This window comes from Protopterus annectens, chromosome 16.part0 (genome assembly GCF_019279795.1).
Source record: "Protopterus annectens isolate FY-2018-M chromosome 16.part0, PAN1.0, whole genome shotgun sequence".
NCBI classification, from domain to species: domain Eukaryota; kingdom Metazoa; phylum Chordata; order Ceratodontiformes; family Protopteridae; genus Protopterus; species Protopterus annectens.
The window spans coordinates 8,674,386-8,694,334 of NC_056750.1; positions in this window are offsets into that span (position 1 = coordinate 8,674,386).

Sequence of the window (19,949 nt, forward strand, 5' to 3'; positions counted from 1 at the left end):
AGGATTCTTGGGAAAGCTTTTGAAGAGTGGTTATGGATGAGGCTGAGCAGATTAGTGTGGAGTCATCTGCGTACTGTATGAGTGATTTATTATTTTATTTATTTACATTTGTTTACCGGGAAATTCCGACTGGACGCAGGTTCATTTTCAGCGGATGCCCGGGGAGAAAAGCTCCACTTAGTTAGTGAAAATGGTGAATAGTAGAGGAGTTTGTTAGTGAAAATGGTGAATAGTATAGGACCCAGTACTGATCCTTGAGGAACGCCTATAGTGATTGGTAGTAGAGGTGATAGTATACCTTACCATTTGACTGATTGTTTTCTGTCAGAGAGATAGTTTGTGAACCAGGAAGTAGTGGAGGGGGCAAAGGACATGGAGGATAAAGTGTCTAAGAGTAAGTTATGGGAGACCATGTCAAATGCTTTAGATAGACCTAGGAATATGGCTGATATGAAGTTGTTGTTGTTTCTAAGTTGGTTAACCTGGTTAGTAAAGGAGAGAAGAGCAGTGGTTGTACTGTGGTTTGGGCGGAAGCCATGCTGTGTGAGGGAGAGGAAATTATGTGAGGTTAAGAAGTGCATTACTTTGGTGTGAATACATTTCTTCAGAAGCTTGGAAAGGGGGGATAGGATAGCCATCGGCCAGTAGTTTGATAGTTCATAGGAGTTGCCGCCTTTGTGAAGGGGAATAATATTTGACACTTTCCATAGTTGGGGTATATAGGTTTCTTGAATAGAGCGGTTTGTAAGAATTGAGACAGGGTAGGCTAGTGACTCTGCAGCTAATTTTAGGAATTTAGTGGGTAGACCATCTGCTGCGAGAGTGGCGGGTTTTAGTTTTGAGAGTAGTTTTCTAACTGTGGAGGTTGGTACAGGTGAGAGTGTAAAGGTGGGTAAGTTAGTTTGTTCTACAGTTGGGGTGAATTTAGAGTTATTGTTGGATAGTTGAGTAGATAATGAGAGGATAGATTCTGTGAAGTGATGGTTGAAATGAGAAGCTATGCTATCATTATCAGAATTGTTGTTGGGAGCTGGGGTGGTGGTTTTGCTGGATTTTAGAAGGGTATTGATAGCCTGCCAGAACTTTTGGGGGGTTGTGGAATGTTTGTTTTGGATGTCTAGGAAGTAGTTTTGTTTATCCATTTTTGTTTGTTTTTGGCCTTATTCCGAAGTTCTTGATATATTTGTCTGTCTTGGATAGTGTTATTCTTTTTCCAGTTCTTCCAGACATTGTCTTTGGCTTTTAGTAAGGCTTTTGTTGTCCTATTTAGCCAAGGGGCATAGTTAACTTTAGTTCTAAGTTTCTTGATGGGAGCTAGTATATTTAGAACATTCATAGAAGAAGTATTGAAAAACTCAACTGCTTGGTCTAATGGTAAAGTTTTTAGTGGGTTCCAGTCACATTGCTGTAACATGCTGTTAAGAGTTTGTGGATTTACCTTGTGCTCATCTCTAGTTTCCTTGAACAGTATGGGTTTGGGTATTTTTGCTTGTTTATGAAGGAGGAATGTGGGGCAGTGGTTGCTCTGCATCAGGTAAGCAGCCCACATGATAATTTTCTTTGGGGAGATTAACTAAAGTCCAATCGAGAATGGAGTTTTTTTGGATTTTTTGTCAACTCTGGTGGGTTCTTGGATTAATTGTGAGAATCCAAATAAGTTAATATGGTTTGAGGTTTTACTTTCATCAAACTAAATAGACAACTAAGAGGGCTGCTTAGGTAACAAAAGCCAACTTTGTGGTTAAGATAACCTAGAGGTAAAAGATAACCATAAGGCCTTCTTCAGCTGTGTTAGAAATTGTAACAACAGCATGCAGCAATGTGCTGAACTGGTGGATATTGCTGCTACAGTCACCAAACCTTACAATATAGCAAACCTGTAAAGAGACACATTCAGTTCCAAATTTAACCCCTGCATCACCCCAACCATTTCCCAAGAAATACCCTCCAACTATAACTAGGCAGCATGTACTGGTTGTGCCTGCTAAAGTCAAGAACACAACCTCAATGAGTCCCAATAACATCCTGGGATTCCTCCTGAACAATCTGAAGTACAACTTATCAGAATCCCTGGAATCACCTGGAAACTCTAGTCTTAAAACAGTACTGAAAACTTGAAACGGAAAACAAATAAACCCAAGAACAAACTGTGATCTTCTCCAACAGTGCTAGGAAACACGGACACAAAAACTAGCACTTTCATTCACTTTAATTAATTGTGAACTTCCTCAGAAACAACAAACTCCACCCTTTCACTTAATTTATACTCCAGTTAATTACATGGTTGATTACATCATAAATCACTTTGTATAAAAAAAAAAACATATATTTTAAAAACATTATATAAATGTACATATGTACCTACTAAAATAAATATATGAATGTCATTTTTTTTTAAAAATACATACATGTGCCTACATATTTTTTAATGAAATCAGTATTTCATCGTCAAAAAACATTTGATATTAATAGTTTCATTCAAACCGGGCTTAGTATCTGTCCCAAAATGAAGTTGCCACAAAGATTCTTTACATTCCAATAAAGTTTTAAGATCCCCTGCATATGGTTGTTGTCTAACATTGTATATTACAGAAAAAACAAATTTCTTAAAAGTAGGACAAACTAAAGAATGCTTTGCTAAAGCATTAGCTTGTTCTTTTTTCTTTATTGCTAATAAGTGTTCACTAATCCTTTTTCTTAGATTTCTTGTCGTCATTCCAATATAATAACTTGGACATGACAGACACTGGGCAACATATACCACCAACTCACTGTTACATGTAAAGTAACTCTTACACCAATAGGTCTTTTTATTATTATTAAAGTAAACAGAGGAACAGTTGCTAATGTTCCTGCATTGCCTACAACTATTACAGGCATTGGTCCCTTTTGTTCTAATAAACCCACCTTCATTCTCACTCTTTGTATTTGTTCCACTTTCCAATAAACTTTTGATGTTACAAGTTTTTTTCTAAATAAAATTGGGTTGCTTGCCTATTGTTTTAATAAGGTCCTGATTTCCTAGCAGTATTTTCCAATTATCCACTATAATATTTTTTATACACCACATCTCATTAGTGATGGGTAAAATAAAAGCCCCAGTAAACTTACTACCAGCCTTGTTCAAAGCTTGAAAATTGGTTTCATTATTTTGACCTGCCAGGAATGGACATGCAACACCCCTTCTTAACAATAATACCTCATTCTCAATAAATTTTAACCATAAATTGTCATAACCTCTGGTCTCAAAAAATGATCTCAAAATTTCAATTTCTCTCAAAAAAGTTGTATCTAGAGATGTACGTCTACTGACCCTTATCAATTGTCCCTTAACAACTCCTTTTTTCATTTGAAGTGGATGAAGAGATTCCTTGTGCAAATATTGATTGACAAATATTGATTTTCTATAGATGTTGCTAATAAATATCTGTCACTTAAAGTCATAGGTTAAATTGATATCCAAAAAGTTCAAATCTTGACCATAACCACTCACAGTGAACTTTAGAAATTTCGTTGTATTATTCAAGTACATCAAAAACTCACCAAAATCTTGAAAAGTACCTTTCCAAAGGAAAAACAAATCGTCAATGTATCGATGATAGACCAAAATTTTTTTTCAAAGATACTATTGACAATAAATTTGTTTTCCCAATTTGCCATCACTAAATTGGCAGTTGCCAGGGCCAGTCTTGCCCTCATGGCAACCCCGGATGTCTGCTTGTACAACCGATTGTTGAACTTAAAAAAGTTGTTGTCTAGTACAAGCTCCATAATGGTACATACTGTATTAATCTTGGTGCTTCCTAATTCACTGTTAGTGGTTAGGTATTCTCTAAGGTATTCAATACCTATTTCTTGTTCTATACAGGTATAAAAAGAAGCAACATCCAGAGAGGCAAAACAAAAGGACTCATTTTCAACTTTTAAATCTCTTAGCAACTCCAGATGGTGCCAGGAGTCTTTCAAATAAAACCTAGAAGCTTGCATAATAGAATTCAAGGTATAATCTAACCATATAGAAAGTGCTTCTGTTTTAGACCTTGCAGCAGATATAATGGGTCTAAAGGGGGATTTATACTATTTTTCTGAATTTTTGGAATCCCAAAAAATACTGCCATACTTGGATGCTCAACCTGTAAATATTTGTAACTGCCATAATCTAGTTCCCCCTGGCAAAACAAATCAAATAAACATGTGTCCAGCCTTAGGTAATACCTTTTTATAAAAGCAACATCCGCTGTTTTATATGTTGTTTCATCCTTCAACATATTTTCTATGGATTTAATATAGTCACACTGGTCCATAATGATAATTGTAACCCCCTTATCCGCCTTCATGACCCTTAATTGCTTGTTCATACGTAATGCCTGTAAGGCCTGGCCTTCCAAATCACTTAAATTACCAATACTTTCATCAGGTACAATATTTCTAAATCCAGTCTCACACATATGTTGAAAGACTTGAAGTGGGCCTAATAACGGTGGTTTATATGTACTTGCTTTTTTCGGGCCCAGAGTTTGTATATCACAGTTAACATCTTGCATAATGTATTTTAAATTTAGCTTCCTTAAAGTCAGCCTAAAATCCACAATTAGTTTTGCAAGATTCATGGAATTTCCAGGAATGAAAGAAAAGCCCTTCTTTAAAGGGTCAACAAAAGAATGTGGTATTGGTACTTTGGAAAGGTTCAAAATTTCTATATTGTATAATGAATGGTCAGGAACAACTACCATTTCTTTCTGTTCCTGCCCCTTCCCTTTCCCTTGTTCTGTACCACTTTGGACCATGTAGGCCCCCGTTTGTTCCCCTGTTGGTCCACCAAAAAAGGACCACCATTCTTGGAACAACCAGCCCCTTCTGTAACAGATATATTATTACTTTGATTAGAATTTTGAGATGCATGCATGGAAACATTAGCACCATTTGTAACATTCTGGTTGTTGTCTACATTAATAACTTCACTGGTGTTATCATTATTTGTTGGAACATTACAATTTGAGCACTGATTTAAATTGTTCCCGTTAACTGTTGTTTTTACAGCATTTTCAACATTCGAAGCAACATACTGATTAGGTGCTTCTCCATAATCTTTAACATTGTAAGCAGTCTTATTCGCATAAGCAATAATGTCACACTGTAATTTCTTTTGTTTTCTTGCTACTATTGTAGCCCTATGTCTGTCAACCTTAATGACTATGCCACAGTACAAGTTCTCAAATGAAGGAAGGCAAGAAAAGTTTTTAATTTTTTTCATTTAACGTATTCATATTGCTTTTAACTTCTTCCAGCGGCTTATAGTAATGTTCCACTAAAGTACGCATCAAATTAATGCCAAAGTCATTAAATAAGTCAACAAGTCTGTGATATAGATTGCCCCCATATGAAACACAATTGGGAAATTTGTTTGTCCTCAAACCTTGAGGAACACATTTGCGTTTAACACATTCCGTTAGGTAACAAATTTCAACATCTAACGTAATGTATTTCAAGGTTAACTTTTCAAAGTCAAAAATTGCTTTTTTGCAAGCTTTTTGTTCAACAACTGAATTAGAAACATTATCCATACTTACAGGCATGTTTTCTACTGGTTCTATATCCCCAAACAGATTTTTTCCTTCCTGTAAGATGTGTTCTAAAACGCCACTTGAAGCAACCATACTTGACCTTGACTGAGTTCCAGTAACTTCAGAAACGTCAGTGTGATTGGAAGTAGTTGGAACATGCCCAGTGGTGTTGGATACATGATTCGAAATGACATTACCCCCAGCTCTCTGTCCAAATCCTTGTTGAATGGCTTTGGTGATAACATTTGTTATCTTGTCAGAAAATGAGGTGAAATCCTTTGTTATTGAATAGGTGGAGAGATTGGTAAGCGTGTCCTGTGACGTGCTTTCTCCAGCCATGATGAAAAAAACCACACTCCAAACAACAGTACTGAAAACTTGAAACGGAAAACAAATAAACCCAAGAACAAACTGTGATCTTCTCTAACAGTGCTAGGAAACATGGACACAAAAACTAGCACTTTCATTCACTTTAATTGTGAACTTCCTCAGAAACAACAAACTCCACCCTTTCACTTAATTTATACTCCAATTAATCACATGGTTGATTACATCATAAATCACTTTGTTTTTAAAAAAAACCATATATTTTAAAAACATTATATAAATGTACATATGTACCTACTAAAATAAATATATGAATGTCATTTTTTTTAAAAAAATACATACATATGCCTACATATTTATTAATGAAATCAGTATTTCATCGTCAAAAAACATTTGATATTAATAGTTTCATTCAAACCGGGCTTAGTATCTCTAGTCTTAAAACAGGCTTTGTGGCACGAGAATGGAGGACTGCAACAGTTATTCCCCTTCATAAAGGAGGACCTTCAGCAGATCCTGGAAATGACAGAACCATTAATCTGACTAGTGTTGTTTGCAAAGCCGTGAAGAAATTATCATGTAAATTATCAAAGGAAATAGGAGACCTTCAGACACTGGATCCATCCCAGTTTGGCTTTGTCAAGGGAAGGTTGTGCTTACTGAACCCGCTGGACTTCTTTGAAAAGGTCACTAAGGCAATAAATGAGGGAAAAGCAGTGCATGCTGCCTACCTAAACCTAGCAAAAGCATGTGATACAATACCCCCAATACCCCACTTGGTTATTGTCAATAAACTTACAGAACTAGGCATGTACCCCTTTATAACATGCTGCATAGCTAGCTGGCTCATAGATAGGACCCAGTAAGGATCAGTAAGACCACCTCCACAAAGAGGCTGGTCACCAATGGTGTCTCTTACATCTCTGTGCCCTTTTAAGGGCTAATTTGAGTATCATGCTAGAACACAACAGTGGTCACCACAGAAGAGCATCCAAACCATTGTTACACTTTTAGAAACTGTAGCACAGACAAAAAAGTTTGGAAGGCTGAAGTGTCTAACGGCTTTTAAAGCTGTCTGTTCATCGAATAGACACCTTACTTCACTTCTGCCCATTGTTCAAGTGGGTATAAGTAGCTTTGAAAGCTGTAAAACACTTTGTACTCCTGCTCTTTCTTTTACTGTATCTGGTAGTACATATAGCGGATAAAACTCCATGTGCTACAAAAAGTTATGATCAATTTTCCCTGATTCCAACTTATTATGCGCTTTCCACATAGATGTCATGATTCACCTCTTGAGCTTCTCTTTGCTCTGCTCTCTGTGTGAATTTCTTCATATCAGTGTCCTGAAAGCACAATAAGTTGATTATACCAGGAGGACCAATCATAGCTCTTTATATGATGTCATACATAATGATTTTTTTGTCGCAGATTTGCTTTATTGATTTATATTGCAACACTTGCAATGCAATCTTTGTATTTTTCTTTCCCAGGCTCTCCACTGAAAATGTATTCTTCTCAGATGGACAAAGCAATCAATAAAACAAACAAACTCACAAGTAAATTCATATTTTTTTGTTCTGAATATATAAATACTGCAGTCAGCCTAGCAAAATTAGGATATTTCAAAGTATAGACACAGTACACCGGTGCCAGAATTCATGATAAAAAGGTTGCTTTAATATCGAAATGCTGATAAAAACAAGTAAACGATAAGCGGTTTCATCTTCTTAATGAGTTTTCTCCATTATTGCAGCCATCAGAGAAAAATATATTTTAGCAAAATTATTCCAGCTAACTAGCACCGTTTGCATTCTGACCTCAGGAAACTGATTACACGAGACTCACTGCCAATATGGCTGCTAGGTAACATCTGTGTGCTAGTACTCTACACAGAACTGAAGATTTTACCTGGAATGTTTCACAAAAGCTTGACAAAGAATGGAGTCACTGTCTTCTAAGATATCTGTGTATAAGATTCTATGTTCACTGAGAACTGTGAATATATAATTATGTAACTCCCCCTGGGTGGGGGGGTCTGACCATTTCACTACCTTCTGGGGGATTTTTCCATTTTAAGCACTATCCCATTCCCCCATCCCCTGCAGTCTGTTGGTTGTGTCCAGAGGGTAGGCGTGCAATGGGGAATGTGCTGATGTATCACCCCACCTCAGCAACAGCTCAGTGTCCCCACCCTTATCTGTCTTACGACTATTGACCCGTTCTTCGTACTTCCTCAGCCTCTACCAGGGATTGTGTGGGAAATGCCCTTGAGATCACACCCCCCCCAGGTTGGTTATACTCATCCCTCTCCTGCCATTCTGTCAATCGCCTAAGGTACTAATCGAACCTGTGTCATCTGGGCTGTAGCCAGGGATTTATCCCTCTATCTACCTGATAAAACATATTGAAACATTACTCTTTGATGTGAAGGTTACATTGTGGATTGAAAAAAAAAAACGTGCAACAATAATTACTGCTAAAACAGAATAATTAATTATTCAAAAAAGTGGAACATATGGAAAACAGAGAAAGGAGGAAGAATCTAAAGATGTGTAAAATTCCAGAAAAAATGGAGGGGGAAATATAGTGTACTTTTTTACTTAACTGGTTGACAAAAAAATACAAAAACATTTTAAACTTACAAGAAGGTATTTTATTTAGGATTCAAAGAGCCCACAGATCTTTCATGAAAATGCTTACAAACCCACCAGTTCCTACCAATGACTATTATTTGTGAAATATCAATTCACAACTGAACAAAGAATTTGTTTAAAGAATTGAATATAAATGTATTTTAAGATCATAAACATTGAGCATTTGAATGTAATGATAATATAATGACAGATTTTGTATACGTCATGTGTAGTTAAATTATAGTTTCAATTAGGTGAAGGTCTGTAATGCTGTGTAAAAATACATCTGTAATAAAATGTATTTTGACTATGTCAATACATCATGCTAATGAATCCTTCATATTTTTACCCTTGGTTGGTGGTGGGAGCATTGCTTAGTCACAACAGCACAGCTTGAATAACCAAATTAAAGCTGACACTCCATGGGTAAAACTATGGACTACTCACAATCCTGCCATAGTATATCGATATTATACAATGCCTTTATTTTAAAAAGTAACCTCATAGTTTTTTTTAACTTACATTGTTGTACAATGCAAAGTCTATAGATTTATTTTTTCTTTAGTGTGATGGAAATCATTGGAGCTGACTTTGGGATGAAATAAACGTAATTATGCCCAAGTATATGCTACTTTGGAGGGGCTAGGTTCCAAAGCAATTCAGCTGTTTTGAATCCACCTCTCTGGGTGTTTCAGAAGTAAACACAGTAAATAAGGAAGCACATAGAAATATGTACGTCACATGCCACTGGATTTTAGTGGCATGAGCTTGGATTAATGAAATAAATCTTGCATTTCTATTTCGCCATATAGCAGTGATTGAGAATTGCGATTATTTAATAACCAAGATGTTTCTGATGTATTTATGTTTGTAGACTGTATATGGTAATCAAAAAGTTCTATTTGTACTATTTTGTTTAATTTAACAAAAGTTTATGTTGTATATTTATGATCACATGCAAAGTATTTGATAGAACATTTAATTTGTTTGCTCTTATTTTAATACAACAAATATAGGAGATTATGAGGGGGTTAGCAATCATAACGTGCTTATTATGTGTTTGAGACATGGATACCAAGAAATTCACCTCAAGAACTTGCCATGCATGTTGAAAACTCATAATAAAGGGTTATGATCGGAAACCTGATCATAATTCTTTGTAGTGCATGGAGCTTTATTTACTCCATGTACTACTAGATAAAGAAGAAAAGTGCTAAGTGTTTGTTAGCTTTCAAAGCCATAAGCACTTAGCAAGCATTGTTGTAAAGGCAGTAACACATGCTGTTATGTTACACAAAATCAGGAACACATTACCTGCAACTATTGCAGGCAGAAACATATTTGTTTTTTATTCTCCCACTGTCATTTGCTGGTCAGTACTGCCTAGTACAACACCCAGCCTTAGCAAGTAAAGCAGGAGGTGATTAACTTTTGTTAAGATTGGGTCATGTGCTATAAACACTTAACTGATTTGTTTTTCTCCAGATATCAGAGCATAATCACAGCACTCCATGCACTACATCACGTTTAAGGCCCATGTGAAGACAGTGCTTATTATATTGAAATAATAGACACATTTGTGAGGGTTGACCATTTCCTTTCAATTACAACTGCCTATTTGAAAGTGGGTGCAATATGTGGTACCAGCTGGTAATAAAGAATTACATGCTGCACCTTTATTTCTTTGGGATACTGTTAAAAAACTGCAGACCAGCACACAGTACACATCAAATTGTCAGACACAATAATTGCAAATCCCATTCTCTAATAGGTTATAGAGGAGATTGCTAAAAACCTTCAGGTTGACATTGGAGTTTGACAGGCGTGAAATGTAATATCTCTTGATGATTTTGTTCTTCCATCTCTGCAATCGGCTTATGATGTCTGCTAACTCTGAAGTCCAAAGAGCTCTGTGAAAGTGATAATCTCTAGTATCAGTAAAATGAATGACCAAAACATTATTTAATACTCGATTATAGCTTATGTACCCAGGCCACTAAACTAGTGTCCTAATACTGATATACTAAGTGGCCACTGGGAAAGTGGTGAGGTAACAAAAAATACTATTAAAAGACAGAGAAAGAAAATAAGTGAAACAGACAGACAGACAAACAGGTCAAAGCTTCATTCAATATATAAAACAGAGTTCTTATGAAATATCTAAAGGAGAAGTGGGATCTGTTTCCTCTTGATTATACTTGTATTACATATGAAGTCAGGGATGTGCATATACAGGAATTGCAGTCACAGTTCCTGGATTCTACAGTCAGGCTAGACTCAGTGGCTGAATGTAGATACCCAGGTTCTGTACAGCAAAGTTTGCCCCTTGGGGCCATCAGTACATCTGTGGCAGCTGCTGGTGGGTGATGCTTATTATTCAGAATAGTATTAGTACCGTGAGTTGACAGAAAGGCTGCACATACTGAAGACCACACAATTTGTCAGTGGCAGTATTAGCAGTGGTAACATGGTACTACAGGAAGCAGCTGTACAGAGTAGCCAGACACTCAGTGCATGTAACATAATGTGGACTGAGGCTGTACAAGTAATATAATGTGGGCTGAGGCTGTACATGTAACATAATGTGGGCTAAGGCTGTAACATGTAATATAATGTGGGCTGAGGCTGTACATGTAACATAACATGGGCTGAGGCTGTACAGCTAACATAACGTGGGCTGAGGCTGTACATGTAATATAATGTGGGCTGAGGCTGTACATGTAACATAACATGGGTTGAGGCTGTAACATGTAATATAACGTGGGGTGAGGCTGTAACATGTAATACAATGTGGGCTGAGGCAGTACAAGTAACATAACGTGGGCTGAGGCAGTACATGTAACAACGTGGGCTGAGGCTGTACATATAATACATGGGCTGAGGCTGTACATGTAACATAACATGGGCTGAGGCTGTACATGTAACATAACGTGGGCTGAGGCTGTACATGAAACATAATGTGAGCTGAGGCTGTACATGTAACATACATGGGCTGAGGCTGTACATGTAACATAACGTGGGCTGAGGCTGTACATGTAACATAAAGTGAGCTGAGGTTGTAACATGTAATATAACGTGGGTTGAGGCTGTACATGTAACATAATGTGGGCTGAGGCTCTACATGTAATATAATGTGGGCTGAGGCTGTAAATGTAACAAAACATGGGTTGAGACTGTAACATGTAATATAACATGGGCTGAGGCTCTACATGTAACATAAAGTGGGCTGAGGCTGTACATGTAATATATCGTGGGCTGAGGCTGTACATGTAACATAACATGGGCTGAGGCTGTACATGTAATATAACATGGGCTGAGGTGGTAAATGTAACATAACATGGGCTGAGGCTGTACATGTAACATAACGTAGGCTAAGGCTGTACCTGTAATATAACATGGGCTGAGGCTGTACATGTAACATAACGTGGGCTGAAGCTGTACATGTAATATAACGTGGGTTGAGGTTGTAACATGTAATATAACATGGGCTGAGGCTGTACATGTAACATAATGTGGGCTGAGGTTGTAATATGTAATATAACGTGGGTTGAGGCTGTACATGTAACATAACGTGAGCTGAGGCTCTACATGTAATATAATGTGGGCTGAGGCTGTAAATGTAACATAACATGGGTTGAGCCTGTAACATGTAATATAACATGGGCTGAGGCTGTACATGTAACATAAAGTGGGCAGAGGCTGTACATGTAATATATCATGGGCTGAGGCTGTACATGTAACATAACATGGGCTGAGGCTGTACATGTAACATACATATGCTGAGGCTGTACATGTAACATAATGTAGGCTATGGCTGTACCTGTAATATAACATGGGCTGAGGCTGTACATGTAACATAACGTGGGCTGAGGCTGTACATGTAACATTAAGTGGGCTGAGGTTGTAACATGTAATATAACGTGGGTTGTGGCTGTACATGTAACATAACGTGGGCTGAGGCTCTACATGTAATATAATGTGGGCTGAGGCTGTAAATGTAACATAACATGGGTTGAGACTGTAACATGTAATATAACATGGGCGGAGGCTGTACATGTAACATAACGTGGGCTGAGGCAGTACATGTAATATATCTTGGGCTGAGGCTGTACATGTAACATAACGAGGGCTGAGGCTGTACATGCAATGTAACGTGGGCAGAGGCTGTAAATGTAATATAACGTGGGCTGATGCTGTACATGTAATATAACGTGGGCTGAGGCTGTACATGTAACATAATGTGGGCTGAGGCTGTCCATGTAATATAATGTGGGCTGAGGCTGTACATGTAATATAACATGGTCTGAGGCTGTACATGTAATATAATGTGGGCTGAGGCTGTACATGTAATATATCGTGGGCTGAGGTTGTACATGTAACATAACGTGGGCTGAGGCTGTACATGTAACATAATGTGGGCTGAGGCTGTACATGTAACATAACATGGGCTGAGGCTGTACATGTAACATAACGTGGGCTGAGGCTGTACATGTAATATAACGTGGGCTGAGGCTGTACATGTAATATAATGTGGGCTGAGGCTGTAAATGTAACATAACATGGGTTGAGGCTGTAACATGTAATATAACGTGGGCTGAGGCTGTACATGTAACATAACGTGGGCTGAGGCTGTACATGTAATATAACATGGGCTGAGGCTGTACATGTAATATAACGTGGGCTGAGGCTGTACAGGTAATATATCGTGGGCTGAGGCTATACATGTAACATAACGTGGGCTGAGGCTGTACATGTAACATAACATGGGCTGAGGCTGTACATGTAATATAATGTGGGCTGAGGCTGTACATGTAATATAACATGGGCTGAGGCTGTACATGTAATATAATGTGGGCTGAGGCTGTACATGTAATATATTGTGGGCTGAGGCTGTACATTTAACATAACGTGGGCTGTGGCTGTAACATGGTGATAGTGGAGCTTGGTTTTAGTTCAGAAGTACAGGAAGAAAACACTAAAGAGCGGTATTCAACTTAGGTTTGATGTTATAGGCTACTGCTAGACCCAAAAAGGCAATGTTTGGTGCAGAAATAGATCAGAAATTTTGCAATGTAATGCAGAATGGCCATAGTGGAATTCTCACAAACTAGGAAAGGTAGTGTGAACACGGTAGAGGTGGTTGTACACCTACATTCAGTGAGATGTTACCATGTATTTCTATAGAGGACCATTCGATGACTCAGGAACCAGAAACAGTAATGCTCACTAGAAACTCTCTCGCTCTTCCTCTACAGGGTTGTATGATTTGGTTAGACATCTGTCCCCTTGAGACATGGTACTTGACGAATGAACAGACATTTGGCTCCTTTAGACTTGGTACAGACAAGTGTGATCCAGATGACAAGCTAACAATTTTCTGGCTTGTATAAGGAACTTGACACAGATATGGGAGAAAACCTGGAAATGGTGGGGATTTGAAGCTTGGCAACATATATCTTAGGAAGTAAGTAGTTTGTTTTAAAGAAATTTCTAAATGCACCTTGGGTGGAAGGGATCTGTAGTATTTCAAAGGACACCACTTTATGGTCAAACCTAACAAGATAAATAATATATAAAAAAACAGTGAGTCAGTTGCATAAAACAGAAATGTCACCATTTTAAAACTGATCTTGCAAAGTGGGTTTATTTTATTCCTACCTCATTTCTGTCTGCATTTCTCACAATTCAGCCTGCTGCCCAGCTTCTCCCAGATATATAATAATTTAAAAAGTTTTAATTTCAAGGAGGACAGAAACAAGAGGTAAACTATAATGAAATGTACTAGGGTGCAGAAAAATACCAGTTTCTTAAGTAAGTGTTGATTGCTGTTGATTTGCAATTGTTTTACTGAAAGGCAGTAGCAATTTGGATGTTCTGTGTGAATCGTTTAAAAAAACTACTGCCTCGTGTGTGCTCTTGACTTGGTAGGCTCTGTAAGCAATGTACTTGCAAACAGATCTAATGTAAACTTTCACAAATATCCTTTTCCCATTGTGTGTTTATTTATTTAAATTGATTAACTGGATTAGAACTGTGGTCTCTTTAGTCCATTTCCAGATTCAGATCAGAAGCTTAAAGTAGAAAATACAATGAAGTACAGCATGCAAAGTTGGTGTTACAACAAGCAGTGCGACTAGAAAAAGAATCAGTGTAGACATACAGAGACGCAGTCTTAAACAACGAACACGGGGAAAGAGACGCGACGTTGTAACATACAGAGACGCAGTCTTAAACAACGAACACGGGGAAAGAGACGCGACGTTGTAACATACAGAGACGCAGTCTTAAACAACGAACACGGGGAAAGAGACGCGACGTTGTAACATACAGAGACGCAGTCTTAAACAACGAACACGGGGAAAGAGACGCGACGTTGTAACATACAGAGACGCAGTCTTAAACAACGAACACGGGGAAAGAGACGCGACGTTGTAACATACAGAGACGCAGTCTTAAACAACGAACACGGGGAAAGAGACGCGACGTTGTAACATACAGAGACGCAGTCTTAAACAACGAACACGGGGAAAGAGACGCGACGTTGTAACATACAGAGACGCAGTCTTAAACAACGAACGGGGAAAGAGGCGACGTTGTAACATACAGAGACGCAGTCTTAAACAACGAACACGGGGAAAGAGACGCGACGTTGTAACATACAGAGACGCAGTCTTAAACAACGAACACGGGGAAAGAGACGCGACGTTGTAACATACAGAGACGCAGTCTTAAACAACGAACGCGGGGAAAGAGACGCGACATTGTAACATACAGAGACGCAGTCTTAAACAACGAACACGGGGAAAGAGACGCGACGTTGTAACATACAGAGACGCAGTCTTAAACAACGAACACGGGGAAAGAGACGCAACATTGTAACATACAGAGACGCAGTCTTAAACAACGAACACGGGGAAAGAGACGCGACATTGTAACATACAGAGATGTAGTCTTAAACAACGAACACGGGGAAAGAGACGCGACGTTGTAACATACAGAGATGCAGTCTTAAACAACGAACATGGGGAAAGAGACGCGACGTTGTAACATACAGAGACGCAGCCTTAAACAACGAACACGGGGAAAGAGACGCGACGTTGTAACATACAGAGACGCAGTCTTAAACAACGAACACGGGGAAAGAGACGCGACGTTGTAACATACAGAGACGCAGTCTTAAACAACGAACACGGGGAAAGAGACGCAACGTTGTAACATACAGGGACGCAGTCTTAAACAACGATCACGGGGAAAGAGACGCGACATTGTAACATACAGAGACGCAGTCTTAAACAACGACCACGGGGAAAGAGACGCGACATTGTAACATACAGAGACGCAGTCTTAAACAACGAACACGGGGAAAGAGACGCGACATTGTGATTGGGAAAGTAATTAACTAGAGAGGTAAAGTGATACCATCACCAAAGTGTGGGAGAAATTGATTGTGATGTTATGCATCACATATATAACTGAATGTCCTGGGTGTTTGCTTAAAGTGGGCGAGTGTATCCAAACACTGGTGTACCCACGGGACTAGGAGATGAAGCGGGAGGGGAACACAATTAGGGAATTGCAAATCTTCTGTAATGGATGCAAGATGCATCTTTGTAAGACAAAGTGCTTCAATCCAAGTCTCAATACTTTAAAGGAGCTTTAATAGAGGTTGGAAAGGATTCCTAGACTTGTGGTACCAGGTTGGAGAAGCTGTGATCTCAGCAGTGCAGCTTAACATGGGGTTTTGGAGGCAGGTTATGTTGAGGGGAAGCTATCGAAGGTTGCAGTCTGAGGTACATGGAAATAAATAGTTGGCAAAGAAGGGGAAGGTCTGGAGGTTTATAAATTTGAAGACTTAAGAGCCTAACAAATGTTTTGTCTTGTGAGAGATGGGCAGCCTGTTAGCTTTGGTTTGAGCAGATATTGTTGGCAGAAGTTTGTAAATAGGATACGTTTTTTTCTTGGAAACTGATGATAGGAGGGGTAGCTCCTTATTTGATTTGTGAAAGAGGCATTTTTCTTGGAGGCTGATGCCAGCAGGTGTAGCCCCTTATCTGAGCTGTAAAAGAGGCACCCCCTTAGAGATATCTACAAGCTGTTAGAGACCTGAGAAGCTTGGGCACATTTTGTCTTTTTGGTGTTTAGGGGTATATTTTCCTTTGTTAGCCAGTTGGAAAGTTGTGACACATATCCTTGTACTTGCGTTTTGATTATAGAGCAGGACTTTATATAGCACCAGACCTTCTAGTATATTATTTTGGGTGCAGACATTAAAAACACCAGAAAACAGTGTAAGAAAGTAAGCATGTGTAATACCCAGGACATGGTAGCATTGTATAGTACTGCTAAGCCTCTTACACCCCAGGATAAAGGGCAGCCTGCTATATTTTACCCTGCTGTATGTCTTGCATTACAATAAGTATGCGGTTAATTCCTGGGCCTTGTGATAGAAAAAACAGCTGGTTTGATAATTGTAAAACTCCTCTCTGAACATTAGATTTGCTAACTAATTTGAGTTAAGTGATTTTTTTCTAGGTAACTGGCACCTTGTCTACATCTTATACAAATGGCAGCCTAGTAAATAATCAACATTCAGAAGCCTCCTGTAATGTATAACATAGTTCACCACTTAACATTTCAAATGAGTGTCGCTTAGCTCTGTCTACATTTGTAGTTGCTGCCGGGTTAATAAGTATGGTTAACACATCAAACATTGGCTCCTGCATGCTTGCCATGTTAATAAGTGTGGTTAACATATCAAAAATTGGCTCCTGCATGTTTGCCGTGTTAATACGTATGGCTAACATATCAAAAATTGGCTCCTGCATGTTTGCCCTTTTAATAAGTATGGTTAACACATCAAACATTGGCTCCTGCATGCTTGCCGTGTTAATAAGTATGGTTACCACATCAAACATTGGCTCCTGCATGCTTGCCATTTTAATAAGCATGGTTAACACATCAAACATTGGCTCCTGCGTGCTTGCCATGTTAATAAGTGTGGTTAACATATCAAACATTGGCTCCTGCATGCTTGCCCTGTTAATTAATATGGTTAACACGGGTCTATAATATATTTTCGAAAGTTTCAAACATTGAACACCATATGGTCGACACCATATGAGTGATGTTTGAAATTTTGAAAATATAATAAAAAAATAAAAATAAAAAACTGTACTTACCTAAATGCTGTAGGCAGGGGGGCAAGCCCCCCTGCATCCCCGCTACTTAAATATTCCTACTCCGAGATCGCACTGCATTGAAGTAAAGGGAAAATATTCCCTACGGTGATTTCCATGTTACATGTGTGATGTTTCGACGTTTCGACCAATCAGGTTTGCTCAATATGCGTTTGCCATTTACAATTTCAGATCATGCGATAGGAATCCGGTTAACACATCAAACATTGGCTCCTGCATGCTTGCCATGTTAATAAGTGTGGTTAACATATCAAACATTGGCTTCTGCATGCTTGCCATCTTAATAAATGTGGTTAACACATCAAACATTGGCTCCTGCATGCTTGCCATGTTAATAAATATGGTTAACACATCAAACATTGGCTCCTGCATGCTTGCCATGTTAATAAATATGGTTAACACATCAAACATTGGCTCCTGCATACTTGCCATGTTAATAAGTGTGGTTAAAATGTCAAACATTGGCTCCTGCATGCTTGTATTTTTCCATCAGGTCTGAAGTCTGTGGTAAATATGAAGAGCCTAAAGGCACAGTTATGCCAAATCAATGATTTTGGACTGCCTGCTGTCTGTTGAGACATTTTACATTGTATAGTATTCTGGTAATCATGTTTTTTCCTTGGCCTGATCATGGCCCTCAGTTTAATATATTGTGAAATAGAGGATTCCCATAAAGGCACGGTTTTAAAAACAGTGGCTTAACTTACTTGCTCCTTTCTGGTCTATTTACTTTTGAACATGCTGGACCAATCACAGTGATATACACTATAGCTTTATACAAAAACACGTGTATACATTACATGCTTATAATGCACAGTATAGTCATGGATAAAACATTCTTGTGTGGGTGCTTTGAGGGAGTTGCTGTGCTTGTGTGTGTGTGTGTGTGTGTGTGTGTGTGTGTGTGTGTGTGTGTGTGTGTGTGTGTGTGTATATAATGATGTTCATGTTTTCACATGCCATCAGTACAAGCTGTCTTTGAAATCTAACCACATGTGTTAGTCATATAGTCTGATTCTGAATTATGCTACAAGCTCAAAGAAAATGATTTTGGTCTGCTGATATCTTGTCACTATTGCAGCCAAAATGCCAGCAGCTGCATATTGAGTAATGCGATTCTGTTGGTATGGAATACAGACGTTTTCATGTTTCTTCTTGCATTGCTCAAGATGTTTTCTACTGGCAAAGTTTTACCAGCCATTCCCTTTTCATAAACTACAAATGCATTCCTTCAGGTAAACAAATGAATAATATGTGGTATGTATGGTCAGGCCAGCTCTCGCCCACTGGATATTTTTTGAATTGTTTCAAAAACATCAGTTACACCCTGTAGCTAAGGACTTTTTTTCCCACTGTCTTGAAATCAGGAACTAAACTTCTTCATTTTAAAGAATGATATCTGATTATTTTCACCACTTTTCTCGACTTTCATATTTGCTCCATCAAAGAAATAGAAAACTGAGTTTTTGCAGAAAGATTAAAAAAATTACTCTGCCAGTCCGCTTCAGTTGAACACCTATCAGCTCCACTTTTAAGTATATATATATATATATATATATATATATATATGGTCCAACCACAGACCCTGGTAACTAACTGTAGAGCCATTAGTCTCACTAACCTCATATGTAAAGCTATGGACCACATTATCTTAAAAGTTATTAATCTGGACATTGAAAATCTCTTATCCCTGGACCCTCATCTATTCGACTTTGTCAAGAAATGATCTAACCTTGTTAACCTCATTCATTTCTTTGAAGGAATTAACCAAAGCATAGTGGTTATGGAGTGCATTCAGCCAGAGCCAGATCATGGTCAAATGGGGCCCTAGGCAGGCTAATGGACTGGGCTCCCCCACACACAGCAGCCCACCCTCACAGTAGCCTACCCCACCTTACCCCATGCAATGACCCTTAGCCCATTACTTGGCTAGTTCTCCCCAGATTTTTGGACTTATAGTAAAACATTTATTTTAAATTCTAAAGCACAACATTGATAGCCATTTGCTAAACAAAACATAATGGAACAGTATGGTTTTACACTGAAAACAGACTTAGCATTAACAGTAAACCTCTATACCCTTAAAACTCACATTAATTGAAATAAGAATGAAACCCACATTCAAACAAAATGCATTTGGCCAGTGGTGTATTAAGTTTACCTTTGGGCTGTTTTCAACCCATAGACCCCTTGCACACATTTTTAGGACCATACATACATGCATG